Source organism: Cavia porcellus, unplaced genomic scaffold (genome assembly GCF_034190915.1).
Source record: "Cavia porcellus strain 051 isolate PalLab524CR breed Dunkin Hartley unplaced genomic scaffold, mCavPor4.1 scaffold_17, whole genome shotgun sequence".
NCBI classification, from domain to species: Eukaryota; Metazoa; Chordata; class Mammalia; order Rodentia; family Caviidae; genus Cavia; species Cavia porcellus.
In genome coordinates this window covers 9,987,664-10,003,276 of record NW_026947500.1, presented here as the reverse complement: position 1 = coordinate 10,003,276, position 15,613 = coordinate 9,987,664, and the positions used below count along the sequence as shown (strand labels likewise).

The following is a 15,613-nucleotide window of genomic DNA, read 5'->3' as shown; positions in this document are numbered from 1 at the left end:
AAAGGGTCCCAAGGGACAGTTCCAAGCTGCACAGCTGATAAGGGGAAAGATCAAGAGATGAGCGTACCCCCAGAGGCTAGGAGGAAAGGAAAATTATCGAGCATTCCAGTTTCTTTCTCGGGTTTCTCATTTGCTATAAAGACTGCATCCTCAGAGTCACTGCTAACATGAAAGAGTAAATTAGAAACAGGTGAGCCTTCCTCCTGGCAGTGACACTGCCTTGCACCAGCATGTCAGCCTGGGGAGTGAGGTAGGGGTTGGATTACATTACCCTCTTGTCCCCTGGCCAGGAAACCTCATGCAGGAAGTGACCTGCACAGCTGTCTCCTGCAGCTCTGTCTGCAAATGGGAACATAATCAAGTTGGGTCTGCCTCTAACTGGAGGGTATTCTGAGACCGCGCCAACAAAGTGTCCTGTGGTTGATAAATACGCATACATACACAAACCTTTTTATAACAAAGACATGGTTTCTAGAGTCCAGATTTAAATGAACGATTTCACCGGGATAAAAAGGGGAAAGGGTACTCAACTCATGGAGTATTATGAAGGCTGAGAGATAATTCATATCAAGGACAAAGCCTACTACTAATCATTCAATATAGTATTGGTTCCCTGCCATTTCTCCCACAGACTCTATTTAGATTAAGCTGCTGTTACTGGGGCAATGTTTTAAATCTAACCCCTTCTTGCCATAAATCCTAAAACCTTCCTATTGATTCACATAAGAAATACTTCATCCCTTCCCCCACCACCATCCTCCACAACGCATGCATTTTAGAGTAGCAGGCAGTGTGCCATAGACATTGAACCCATCTGGAAGAACTGCAAATTAGTTTTGTGTGAAATGTTAGTGCAAAACTCAAAGCCAGCTCTGACTTTACATTTTATAATGAAACTAAAATTTGGCCCGTGTTTGCAAAAAATGTTGCCAACATTTGCTATGGGCTTGTGAGCAAAAGATTCCAGACTTGCCTGAGAGCTAAGCAGGAGTCAGGCATGTCTCCCAAATGTCACTATGAACACTGACCCTGAAAAAAAATGAGCAGAAGTGATGCACAACGCAGACCAGAAAAATGCGCTGAGTCATATCTTTTCATGAACTTGGGTCACAGCCCTTCCTGCACTTCTCTGTCTCTCTCGGATGAACCCCAGAGGCGAGACGGATGAGCTGTGTTTGAATGTTCAACATGGATTCTGGAAGAACAGTGAGATTTCTCCTTTCCTATAGCTTTTTAGTTTTAAAAAAAAATTATGAATGCACAGGGAATATACCTGCCATATTTTGACCAAATTAAAACACAGTGGTAAGAAGACACCCAGGTTCTGTTAATATTTCAAATCTTGGCCATCATCAACCTGAGAAAAAATAACAGTGCTTCCAAAATTCCATTATTCTCCCCACTTTTTTTTTTTTTTTTTTTTCAAGACAGTGTCTCTTTATGCCAGACTGGCTGTGGACTTGTAGCGATCATCCTGTCTCAGCTACCCCAGCGTTGAGATTATGGGCATACACCACCACATCTAGATATCCCCCTTTTGAAGGCAGCTGCAAACCTTTCAGAACATGGGAACCCTGGAATCTCATGCAAACAATGGCTGCCGGATGTTTATATTTTAATCAAATATCTTAAAGTCAGGTTTTTTTCCTGACCTGGTATGACTCTAGCTTGGGACAATTTCTAAAGTATGGAACTCAAGGCAATCATCTAATGTGTTAAAAATGAGAATACGTACAAGCCAGAGACATCCTATCATGCTGGCAGGCTTGGAATGATGAAGAACATTGTGCAGAAAGTAGGTCAGAAAGCCAGAATTAAGCAAATGGAAACAGAATGACAATGCATGCAGAAACAACATAAGAGGGACGCACCTTAGGTAAGAAAAGAAACATAGGTTCTTTCATGGTTAGGGATAATGTAGAAGGGTTTTGCTATGTTTAATCTTACCCTCTTTAAGATAAAAAACAAGTGTGCAGACTGATAACCATATTACTAAGTTTTTGTTAGATCATTGAGCAGAACTGTTGGCAGTGTCACTATTTGAATGTCACTTTACATATTTTAATTTTGTAACCTGAACAACTATTTCTAAGATGATAATATGCAACCTCAGCTGAGCACTCAGAGGAGGTTAGATACTCTCTCTGCCAGGGATGTCTGGCAGGGAGAAAAACAGGGCCTCGCTTTGCCTCTATACTTGATTCCCCCCACATCTGATCAATTGTTTAGTACTCATGAAAGTAAGGACCTATTTGCAAACATGTCCAAATCCTGAATTTCAGCTTTACTTATTCCCATAAATAAACTAGTGGCCACTTCCATGAAACCTTAAAAAAACTCCGAAAAGTAAATATATGAAAAATCTTAACAAATTTTTCATCCTCAAGATTTTTGAGGAAATTTATTGACTCGCACTATTTCTGATGCTTTGTTCTAATTGTTTCACATGTTTTGTCTCCCTTTCCATAGACACCTTGAGTACCAACTTGCAGGTCAATTTATTGCCTTGATTGAAAGAAATATTTCAACACGTATTCATCTATTAATATTATATCCATGTATCTTCCTAGTTCAAAATTGATATATAATTAAGAACAAAAAACCTTCCAAACCACAGAAGTGAATAATAGCTTCATCAGCATTCTGCTTTTTCTCTGTACTCATTTTTCCCATATTCATTTACACAAATGTAGGTCCTAGTCACACTTCTAGACTTTCCCAGGGGAAAGACAACATGAGCCCTGCCCACAAGAATCCAGTAACAGACACAACAAAATTGCAGCAATGTAATGAGGCCATAAAAATCACTTAGAGCGATGATAGGACTCTAGATCAGGAATTATCAATCAGTCTCTGTAGCTCAAAAACCTTTTGAGTTTCCAGGGAAGCTATAACCTTAGAGATAAAGCTAGACATTCACATGCTCTTCCCAAGTCAGAGATTCTATCAAGTTCACCTGCACATAGCAGAAATTCCATGCTTGCTGCACGAAGGAAATGTGGGCTTGGATAAACAACTTTGGAGTTATAAATTCTTATGACGTAAGCCATGAAAATGTAAATGTGGATGTTAATTTTCTCAAAGACCAGTTCTGCTTCCCAGTGGTACTTCTTGGGGCAAATGAACTTCTCAAAAGGAAACCTCTTTGTACTATCTGAATTCCAAAGGACAAAGTCCCCTGAAACATGACCTAAAAGGATGGAGGATGTCTGATTATCTCAGCACTATTTCCAGGGCCTACATGATATTTGATGCATAGGAAGCTTTCATGAAGAAATTTTTTTACAAAGTAAGTGAATGAATCAAGAAGTCATAAAGCAATGAATCTCAAGAAGAAATAACAAACATAGACAAAAGATTCCAAAAAGTGAAGAGAGTCTTTGACCATGTTTTGTACTAAAATTTTCACCATCATAAAAGGATCTTGGTTCAGTATTTTGTAGGCCTTCACCTTTCCATGTGATGTGAGTGATAGGAGGAATCAGGATTTTCTCTAGATGTAGACATATTGCAATAACTTTATATTAAATGTATGCTCAAAGGCTGGGGCTGTAGCTCATGGGTGGAACACCTGCCTAGCATGCACTAGGCCCTGAGTTTGAATTTTAGCACAATTTAAAAAAAAAAGTATATATATATATATATATATATATATATACTCAAAGTACTGCTAGTAATGTAATACCAAACAGGAGAAAGTACTTGCTAAGTACTTGCTTCATTCAGCCTTAAAGTTTTCTTAGAAGTAAAGTCATCAAAGCTATTTATTTTCCATGTGAACCACAAGGCATGCCTTCAGAAGGTCTTTGCACTTGAACATAAAGAAAAAGGCAGTGAAGAAGATAACTCTATGCCTTCTGAAAGAAAGTAACAAAAAACAACCAAAAAAACATTCATCACAGACATCAAAGTCTACTCGTGGCTACATAACCTTGAACTTATTTAAAATGCTGGCAGCTAACAGTTGAAGAATAAGAAAAAAATTAAGAAGACATTAAATAAGGAGAGAATATAGATCTCCAATATTTCTGTAGGTTTACTGGGAAAGCATGAAAAATACCTTTCTGGCTCCATTTCATAGAAGAGCAAGACTTTGTGACCTGGTTATCTGAAGGTTTGTCTGACTCAACCCAAAATAGAGAGTTTACAGAAGCTCAGGCTCCCAAAGGAGAGAGGTGTTTGTTTAAGAGGGAAATTAAGAGTTTCAGAAGATTCTAAGAGATATGACCCCACCCAAGAGGACCTTAAGGTTCTGCTAATGAGGTGACAGAGGCCACATTCTGAACTCTGTATCTTGCATTCCAGAAGTGATCAAACTTCCCATGACCAAGAAGAACATAAAGGGACGGACTTTGTATCCACTAGCATTTCCATGAGTTGTTAGCAGCAGAGCCTTAGGTCACTCCTTGAGTGCTCTGAAGAGTTCCCTCTCCTGACCAGTACAAGTTCCATGGCAAAGGTTGATAATGTTCGGCAAAAGGTGATAATGTTCTACTTCCTACCAACCTTACAAAGAGAAGAGAACACAAAGCCAAATTTACTTGAACATAAAAACAAAACCATATAAGTCCTGTGTCACTTATATTGTTTTGTTTTGATTAGCTTTATTCTGTTTTATTTTGCTTGGTTTTATTCACTTTAAAATAAAAATTCCAAAAAAATTAAACCATATATAATTATTTCCCAGAGTAGAAAAGCAAATTCCACAGGTTCGACAAAAGTTCAAATTCTTTAAAAACAAAACAAAAAAAGGTTCCTAGAGCTTTGTAAATGAGTAGCAGACTAATGCCACAGGTGCCCCTATTTATCTCAAACACAGCCTAGTCAACTGGAAAACCAGTCAAGCTTGGTAAATCCGCTCAATAACTAACTTCCCCAGAGCCAGAAGAATGTCTTTCCCAGCAGTTTTAGTTACTGACCTGAGATGATCTCATGATTTCCTGCTTCAAATGACCATTTGAAAAGAGGTGGGGGTCATGGCTGCCCTGACCACAACGTAGTGCTGAGAATTTCTGTCCCGGCTAGACTGCTTACTGAGACTTCTACGGCCTACAGGCCTCATGGAAGGACTCTTACAGACCGGAAAGACACACAGTGATCTTTTAATATATTATGGAGGATGTCAAAGATGTAAGATCTAGCCAATTGCTCAGTACACACAATTAAGTTGCCATTTGACTCTTCCGGGAGAACATGGCAGACAGATAACAGCAACTACCTGCGGCTCTCTGAAAGACTCGGCTCAGAAGCCAGGAATGGTGCGGACTAAGGAGACATAAGCAGGTGGAGATATGCTCTGCTGACTCAGGAACGAACTGGGCTGAGAGAAGCCAACTTGGAATGCAGTCCTGGTGCTAAAACAGGAACAGAAAAGACTCGGTGTGGAGGCTGGAACCGCGCCATTGTAAGCCGCGATTTGGGTTTCCCGCCGCGCAGCGGCTGGCTGCCTCTACAGCGGCTCGGCAAGGAGAGAGACGCGCGGAAGCTCTGAGAACGGCAATCTGCGAACGGCAGGGAGGCGTGCACTGACTTATGGTGAGGTGAGTGAGAGAAACTGACACTCTACCACAGTTTGACTCCAGCAGAGGACTTTCTGGGCCCGAGCAGTCCTGCGGGAGCAGGGCGCGGTGGCGACTCCAGCCACACATCCCCCTCTCGGGCGGGATTGGTGAAAAGTGCCTGGCCTGCGTGACGCTGCCGGCGGACCTGGTAGGCTGGCCCAAACCAGATCCCAGAGCCTGACGGTGGCCGGGAGGGGAGACGCGTAGGCTGCCTGGTCCGTAACTCCCTGGTGCGCAGCGGTGAGCGGGAACACCTAACTGGCGCAATTCGATCAGGCTGTGGCTGACTGGGAGAGAAGCTGGGCCTCTTATATAAGCTTGCATATATAAGGAACAGAGAAGAAGAGGCAGCATGGGAAGAGGCAGCAACAAGAAAGGCTCCTCGGCCCCCAATTCTGAGAAACAGGCAATAGCAGACACCGCACCAATACACATAAGGCACCATATAGAGAGCCTCATAGACCAATTCAGGAATGAAGTTATCAATGACCTGAAGCTAGAAGTATGCAGAATAGTTAGAGAAATGCTAAGCACCACCCAAGAAAAAACAGGAGATGGAATGGAAGAACAGAAAAAAAGGGGAGAATTGTTTGATGGAGAAAACAGAGAAAGCATAGAATACGTGAAGCAGGTTCAAAGGGACTACCAAGATACTAAGAAGTCTATCGAAGACTGGCATAACAGCTTGAAAGAAACTAAGGACAGACTATCTGAACTGGAGGGCAGACTTGTAATATGGGAGAATGAAATGAAAAACTTCTTAAAAATAACAAAGAAACAAACAGCAATAATACAAAGACAAGAAGATGATAAGAGGATCCATAACTTAAGGATTAAGAACATAAAAGAAGAAGTAGGGATGCAAACAAGTGAACTACAAAAGCTACTCACAGAAATAATCCAGGAGAATTTTCCTAATTTAGCAAAAGGTAAAGAAAAGAGGTGGGGAGAATCCACATACCAAAATGTTTCCCTGGCCAATCACCCAGCTGACTATATAAATAGGAACAAGATGGCCAGTGTTGAAATGAAAGTAATGTTATACATCAGTGTAAAAACGCATGCTTCTTTTTGTATTTTTTCCCCACAGAATCTATTACCAATGTCTGAGGATAACAAGAATTTGATAGGGTCATGTCACTTTTCTAGATAGTAGTCAGTCATTGGTTTTTGAATATTTCATATGAGGCAGAACTTCTAGCTTATTGTGTTTGAAAGAAAGAAAAGCATTTTTGAATCAAAACAGAGGAGGGACAGCAAGTGGATTCCAATGAAACATGAGCAAGCAAGCACATCAAGTAGGTTTTGTTATGACTTATCAGCATTCAAGGCATGGGAGAAAAAAATAAAAAGAAACTGCTCAATTGCTAAATCGAGACTTCTCAGCTCCCTGTCCTGTAGTCAATTTGCCAAATGCCTTTTCTCTTCTGTAATCCCATTTTTCAACATCTCATAACTCTAACCTGATTGATCACTTGGTCACATCAGCCCAAACTCATTAGGCCAATTAAATCGGAGTGGATGTGGTAGAGAATCCAGCTCACTTAGCTTTGGCAGTTCCAGCAGTAACTTGGCTTCTAAACATTCCACACAGTCTTATTTCAAGTGGTGTGATCTTGCATGGCTGCTTTGATTTATTAAAGGGAACACGGTGCCACTCAGAAGAACTTCTCAGGACACGAGAGGGGGAAAAGCAGCAAAAACCAGGACAATATGACAAAAATAGGATGCCTGGCCACTCAAATCCTGTAGTAGCTCACATACATAGTGCTGATTTTAAACACGAAGAAAACCAGGTTCTGTTGGGAGAGCAGTCTTGGAGCCCTTCTTTCCCGGGATCTAGGTTCTAAGGCAAGCTTTCACACATTCTTTGGTGTGGCAGTCTCGTGATCGTAGCAGGCACACATGGAAAGATCAGAAGAGCCAAGAGCTCACCATCACCTGGACCCATGGCATCGGGTCTTCTGGGTAGAGCTCCTCTGTGCAGCCTAGAGGAAGGAGCGCCATCTCCATTCGGTGCACAGTGTACTTAGGAGAATTTTTCGGGAAAGGACTCATCTCCTTATCAGTAAAAGTGTATGATACAAGCATAGACCTTGAGACTTTGATAATAAATAGTCTGGATAATAATTTATTGTTCAAAAAGCTAGCAATGCTGAGACTAGAAGAACTCACCCTTTAGGAAGTCATGTGAATTCACTTTGACCCCCACCCCCACTCCAAGGATCTCTGTACACCTCTGAGATATTAGAGATTGTGGGAAAAGTCAACCACAGATCTGGACTTAGTGTGAGTTTCCTTCAAAATAGGAAAGAAGTATGGGCAGAAGGGGGACACTGACATAGTTTATGTCTAAAAACCTTAGTATTCATGGGAGTAGAGTTTATATCTTCATTGTCACTGAGTTCTTAGTACCAGGAACTCAATATATCTGTGTGGGTGCAATATACTTATGTCCATTTTATTTTTCAGTTTGTTGTTATCTGTAGTGGAAATTATTCAAAACCTATTGAATGTTATTGCATTAGGGTACACTTGAAGAACAGAATCAATATTTAATATACATATAGGTATACATGTGACTATTAGGTAAGCTTACAGGATCAGAAAGAAAAGAGTGCAACTGCCTGTCTGCGGAACACCAACTGGAAGCCTTTCACTTTGAAATCCTTTGAGAAATCACCAATAGAATAAACAAAATGAATGATCATTGCAAGCACCAGAAAAGTAAACATGCTGTAAAGTATACTGAGCATCAGAAAAGCTAGGCTAGAGCAGCAGGACACTCCCACAGAGTTATAGGAAAGTAGTTCGACTTTGCTGACACCCTGAGGGAACCCACACAAGACAGCCAGAGTGAAACAGCAGATCAATCTGCAAGAAGAGTTTAATAGGCCTCACCTAATTCTACTCTTCAGAGAGGGTTCCAGTGATAGCTTCTAAACAAAGCAGAAATCTTCCTGAAGGAGCACTGGATTCAAATCAATCAGAATAGCGATTTTGTGTGTGGATAGTGAGTACTAGGGGGAATGAACCCAGGGCCTTTGCACTGAGCCACTACTTCCCCAGCCTCTTAATGTTTAGAGACAGGGTCTCACTAACTTGCTACGTTGCTCAGATTGAGCTTGGACTCTCAGCCCTTCTGCTTCAGCCTTCTAGAATGCCAGGATTATAGGCATGAATTACTACTTCTGCCTAAGAACAGCAAAGGTATTTGTCTGGGGAGTAATTACAGATTTTTTGAAGTTGATTTTTAATGGCACAAGTAGCTGGTAACTTGACAAAGAGCAGTATGTGAAGAGCATTGCAAAAAACAGAGCATTCTCACCAAATAAAAACCAGTCTGTCTTTCCTCAGGTGAAAGGAGAGAACTGATTGAATGTGTTAAAAAAGGCAAAATTCAAAACTTCAATCATATTGGGGTCACACAGGCATTTATGGCTCAAGATGAACTTTAAAAATACAATAAAGGCAAGTCTACAATGAGCAATGGAGTTCTGGACTTAAAAAGTAATTCCATTTGACTCTAAAAAGTCTTCTGAGGATAGATTTTTATTATGTTTTGGACAACGAGATGTTCTGTGTTTCATAGCCAGAAAGTTGAAACTGGACTAATTTACCATAAAAGACAATTTTATTATAGCTTGATAACTTCGTGCTTCTATTCAATATTTTCTCAACTGAGAATACTTAGTAGATTGAATTCCCCATCTTTTCATATTCACCCACTCCCAGTGCTCAAGATCCTACACAACAGACAGGTTGAAAACTAACCAATCAGCCAAGTGGAGCAGAGGGCAGGGCAAGCATTCAGCTCATCTGGCAGCTACCTCAACCTGGCAGCATTTCCATCAGCAGGACATGAAGTGTAGATTATTTTCTTCCTCGTGGAAGAGGAAATAAGGGAAGGATATGGAAGAAATCTTTGGAAATAGCTGTCTAGAACTGAGTTTAAACTCTCCAGACCATAACTAAGGAAAGGAGAATGTGAAAGAACAAGTGACTCTTCCAAAATGAGGTTGGTTCCCAAATGAGTAACCAAATAAAGGAGCATCAGGTTAAATATAACCCAGGGTACAAAATAAGTAACTATGAGTTCATACTGGTATTTTACAAGATTGCTTAAATAAATAGAGAATGGACAAATGTCCTTCACGGAAAAAAATCCAAATAATGTAGCCACTTCACTTTTAAAGAGGTGGAGCAGGATCTCCCATTCTTTAAGAATGGATTGTATACATTAACTTTTTTCCAAGGAAGACCATTGGGACAAATGAGGGAAAGAATAACTTTTCAGTGAAGAACTTGGCAAGCACCACTTCAGTGAGGCAAGCATGACTGGAGAGGCAAGATGACAGCGCACACCCTCCCTAAGAGGTGACCAGCATGGCATTTTACCCCTGGGATCTCCCCAAACTGCAACCTGAGTCTCGTCTTTAAAAGCACCAGATAAATCCTTACGGAAGAGCATTTTACAAAATATTTTATTGTTACTCCTCGAAACTGCATATATATATAAATGAAAAGGAAATTCTGAGAAGCTATCACAGGCCAGATGAGTCTAAGACATGACTACTAAACATAGGGTGAAATCCTAGGTGGAATTCTAAAAGGTGGTGGAGGGCCAAAGCAAAAGTAATCTGAATAAAGTATGGACTTTAGTTAAAGTAACACATCATGGATATTTACATAACAGGAACGTATAAGCACAACATATAAGGGATTGATTTAGTGCTAATGCTGACTGAAATTTCACTTAAATGGATATAGTTTACACAATGATAACAGACAGTTAAAACAGTAGATAATGTATTAAGTTAATGAGAATTGGGAAAGGTTTAGTAGGATAGTACACAACTCTATATGCCAAATGATGGCTGACCTGCAACCATAAGTTGGCTACATATACAAGGGTTTAATAAAAATCAGTAAGAGCATCATGTTATAATCCATTAGATAAGTATCATTTAAATAAAGAATATTTCCTCAAAAATAAGTATTACTATTGATTCACATACTAGGACACATATACTTTACTAATCCAAGATGCTAATAATAGAGGAAACTGAATGGATTTGTAAGAACTCTTTTAACTATCTTTGGTTTTATCCTGTATTTTCCTGTAACCACTGAAATAAAAATTTATCTTAGTAAATGAAAAACAATATACTTGCAACAAAAAAAAAAAAAATAGTAGAAGAGATGAGGTAATAGGTGTTTGTTTTGACAAATAGTCAAAAGTAAGAGTGGAATCTGGAATGTCAGTCCTGGAGGAAAAATCAGGTCTTACTACAAAGAGATCTGTTTTGAACCATGTGTCAGGGGTCACCAGGAGGGATTCCCAAGCACAGTTAGCACCTTGATTGCCTGAGAGCCAAAGAGAAGTGGATTGTGGGGAATGAGTCGATGACCATGGGGCCAGGGTCCTAAACATAGTCCTGCAATGGCATCTTAGTGAGACAAGGTAACACTTTGACATTTATGTCACCTTCACAGAGATTTTAATGTCCAATCACAGGCATCCACTGCTTCTTACTGCTTTGATTTCTGCCCAGTAGGAGGGAACCGGAAAACAATGTCTGGCCATGGTGAGCCTGACCAGGACTCAGTTTCAGTAGCACATTCTTTATTTGGAGGGATTGAATCATCCATTTCTCATCTTTCTCACCAGTCAAGTATTTTTAACTTACTGTCAGCTATGGAGTGAATGTAGAGGAAAAAGATAACTCATTTTTCATTTTTCTGTTTTCCAATGCTGAATCCAAGAATGTACAGCAGTGAAAAGGTAGGGTCTTCTATGTAAAAATAATACTGTTTCACTTAACATGTTTTTCCATTTTTTCTTAAATACACAGAGTGAGTTGCTACAACCCAGGTAACAGTGACTATTTCTTACCTGATGACAGCTCATTTGTCCTTCCTTAAGTGGAGAACACTGTGCAGTAGCCTTGAGCTCCCCAGTGGGTTCCAGGAATAGACAGGTCATAGAGAGAGTTGTATCCAACTCCAAAACCAACACGACCTGCCCAGGAAGTTGAATCTCTGTGGTCCTGTTCTGCTAGACCATAAAAACCCAAAACACAAAAGAGTCAAAGCTTGAATTAATGTTTTACAGCCAGTGTACACAGTGATACTCTAGAAACTAACCAAACTAAACAATTTGCTCCAATACATACAAGAAACAATAGGGTTTCATTGGATTCTTAGGTCTAAAGTAAGAAAATAGAAGTGAAGAGGTCAAAGAAAGAGATGTTTCTTATCTCAGTGTGAGCAGAATGACAGTTAAAACATTTAAGAAGAAAAAGCCATTTTGGTCTCTCTTTGTTATTTGCATGATAGATAAAACATGCATTTCATGGTCACAGATAAAAAAAGACACAGCAATGACTGGATAATGCAGAATGATGAAATTCAGATAATGCAATTCTATGCAGTGCACAGAAAAACAGAAAGAATAAATTACGCTTTGGGGTAGGAACACTAGGGGAAATACGAAGCCAATTACAATAATGATTAACAGACACACTGGCTGACCAGTACTCCATGCCCAACACTGTGGGCTCAAAGGATAAAAGAAGGAAGTCAAAGTGAGAAAAGGTAACCTATAAAAGATAGAGAGACTTGGAGACAAAGCAGTGGGGAAGGGTCTGATAAAAGACACAGAATCATAGTTAATACAGAAGACTCTTGAAACCTGAGCAGTGCAAATTTTAAGAGGAGCCTGAGTTTTTACAGATGCTTTGGACACACAAAACCAAATGCAAGTCTATAAAAAGAAATCAGATTATTATAGTAAACCCTCATATAGCAATTGCCATATGCCAGACACATGTAAATATATTAACTCACTTAATGTTTATAATAATTGCATGTGGTAAGGATTCTCCTCTTCCAGTTTTGCATATGAAACACAAATACCAAGTGATTTGCCCAAGATTAAACAGCTAAGAGTTGCACTATCAAGTATTATGCTGATTCACATCTTACATAAGCTAAGCTACCTATTACCAACAAAAAAGTATATATTCAGTTTGTAAGTTTCATGTTCCAAACTAATTAAATTGCTTGGAAACTCTTCTTGACCTGCATTCTGTTATCCAATAGTTACACTAATATTTGTGGGCTGCATACTGTACTTCATAAACTATTATAGACTGTAAGGATATAAAACATTAAAATTCTTTGTCTTTCTGAAGCATACATTCTACTGAGGGTTAGCAAAAACAATCCACATTATATTATATGGTAATACGTATGGAAAAGATAAAGCAGGGAAGAGAGACAGAACTAACAGATAAAGTTTAAAATCGTGTGGCCACAGGTATTAGTAAAGGAAATGAGGGCAGTCTGAAGGGAAATCGTACAGATACAGAGGAGAGGAGCATTCTAGGCAAGTATGAATATCCTAGGGCAAAAACGGGATTTGTCCAAGGAGACAAGGAGGCTACAACAAGTTTACGTACACTGAAGTCTCTAGCCTATGTCTCTTGCCCCGTATGTAAGTGAAACATAACCATACTCCAAATCGTGCAAACGCACATATTACTCTTCGCCTGGAAAGATTCCCCTCTACATAGTATCCTTCCAGAAAGAACTCAGAGACCACAAACTCCTTCTGGATTCTTGCCTCCTCTCTACTAGAATTTGTGCATGCCTTTCTCAAATTGCTTACAGTATTTTCCACTTTCTTCCTTGTTTTTGATTAGTGTTACTTTTACAGACTTCTCCTCTATCTTTACATACTCAGTGGCACGAATCAACCTAGTTGACAAATTGTTCAATTCCCTACAAAGATAAGCCTTGTCCACGGATAGTATTCGAGGTATATTTCTTGAAAAGATTTGAGTATGATGCTTCTAGCAATTTAAACCCATGTCATAAAAGCATCACTAACTTCACTTCTTTTTTATTATACTGAACAAATACACTTTAACTTCATTTTATAAAATTTCTGGTTGTTTAAAGACAATGCTTTTTACTGAAACAATGCCACTCATCTGAACAAAAAGGTTCAGGCTAATATTCTAAACTCCAGTGATCTTAAGGAGTATTTTCCTATAACCAGAAAGGAAAAAAGAAAGATCAATTTAGGCACTTTTGCTGCAAATGTGAAAATGGCAGAATGATTACAAAATATTTCACTGTATGATCAACATATAATAAAGACTAACATATTTATATATCTCAAGAAGATAGAACATTTAAAACCAAGGACAGATTTTCATTTTTGCCTAATCGAGCAATGGCAAATGGCTTATTCCCTGTTATTGCCTGACTGAACAATTCATTAGATTAGGTGCACTACTGTCAGGTCTACAAACCTGACATGAGATTGCCGGAATATTACAGCCAATGATTCACTGCTGCACTGCTTTCAAAAACCAAGAAATATAGAGACAATGTAGGGCAGAATAGCACAAGATTTAAAATAATTTCCTCTGAATTCTCTACTCCTCTGCTCTAGAAAGTGCCCTGCCATATAACTGAGTGGAAACTAACCAAGCAGCTATTTTGGCTCATTGATTGTTAATGCTTTTAAAAGAATAAAAAATAAATGGAAAAATCAATGCAGGGGCTATTTTGGGAAAACAAACTCCTCACTTGGAATTGTTTCTTCCACTGAAAATTCTGTCCCAGAGTGACTTCTTTGGCCCTACTGGACTGGTACACATGACCCCTGAAAGACTCCTCTGGGGAAGCTGGGAAGGCTTCTCCCCAGCCCCTCATCCCAGCCTCCATCTGAACCAACTGGATAAACATTGCCAGTGCTGACACAAGCTGTCTCAGACAGCTTCTGACCACTGACACACAGAGTAACTGGGACTTCTGGTTTACCTGCAGGAGGGCTATCAGGGAAATGCAGAGGCAAAGTTGTAGACACATGGCCCTAGAAACTACCCAGTACCAATGAAACACAATGCATTATTCTGCGCCATCCTAGTTTCAAACTATGAGCCTCTGTGTGTGGAAGCTCTTTTCCCCTTTTCTTTTGCCTCTTCCTCACCCAGAGACACCCTTCCTTCAAAAGACATAATAGCATCACTTCCTCCACTGTTTGGACCCAATTTTCTCCCCATGCAATTCTGAGCTACCATTTCCGCCATCCTCAGTCATTCATGCCATAAACATTTCCAAAGTACCTACAACATGCTCATTGCATTGAGCCTGGAGGGCAGCCATGTCTTATAGTCATTAAGGATAGGGAAAGAAAGAGCAGGCTGAAGTGTAGGCAATGATGCACTTCATAAACGTCTTGATACAACACAGCCTATTTAAAAATGTAACACACAGTGAAAGACAAAGTATTACAAAGCGAGGTTCTGAGGAGAGGCAAAATTGATGTCAGAATCACAGATTTTCCAAGTTCCATCAGCCTAGGAATAGCATCCACCCCTCCTACCTAAGAGCCTCCCACTCTCTATTTCACTCTCTTCTGCCCAAGACAATGAAAGCATTTGTATTCTTCCTTCTCAGCAATGCTTCTTGCTCCCTGTCATCATCTCTAGGGCCAAGTAGGCTGGGATGGGGTAGAGTATGCATTTGGCTTTGTGTTTCCAAAATTGATTTGTGACATTAGCAGAGGCAAGCTGTTGAGAAAAAGAAAAAAAAACTTTGCAAATTCTGAAAATTTGTCTCTGAACTACAAAAACAGAATTCTGTAAAACTAAAAACAAACGATTCATAGAGTAGGAAATATTTTAGAGGAAACTGACTATCCAAAGAGCAGTTTCCTACAGTTTAGATAAGAGATAAGACTGAATGGCTCCCAGACTGCCAGAATCTAGAAAGTGCCCAGCAAACTGCTTACCCAGCCCTGGTAGAAACTGGGGGGTCACAGTTGTGACCACATCACAAGTTACAGGTGACAAGGGGAATATTTCAGGGAAGACCCCATTTCCAGGCTTTTCACCAGATGGCTCAGAAAGTGGCACAGCTAAGGGGCAAGTCCAACTCAGGCCAGATTGTGAGTTCAAAGGGCTGAAGGTGGGATACAGGTGGCAGAGCCCCAGTACAGTGCCCAAAGGTATGGCTCCCGTGCTTTAGGATGTTGA

General features: G+C 39.9%; 1 long non-coding RNA gene across 2 annotated transcripts in view; it reads right to left on the bottom strand.

Moving 5' to 3' along the window:
- LOC106027181 (uncharacterized) overlaps positions 1–11,613 on the bottom strand; it is a 91,281-nt gene extending 79,668 nt beyond the window's left edge. For both annotated transcript variants that reach the window (XR_010039999.1, XR_010039997.1), the window contains exon 1: positions 11,458–11,613. This is a non-coding gene — a long non-coding RNA (uncharacterized LOC106027181). The remainder of the gene's footprint in view (positions 1–11,457) is intronic.
- Between the last annotated feature and the right edge of the window lie 4,000 nt (positions 11,614–15,613).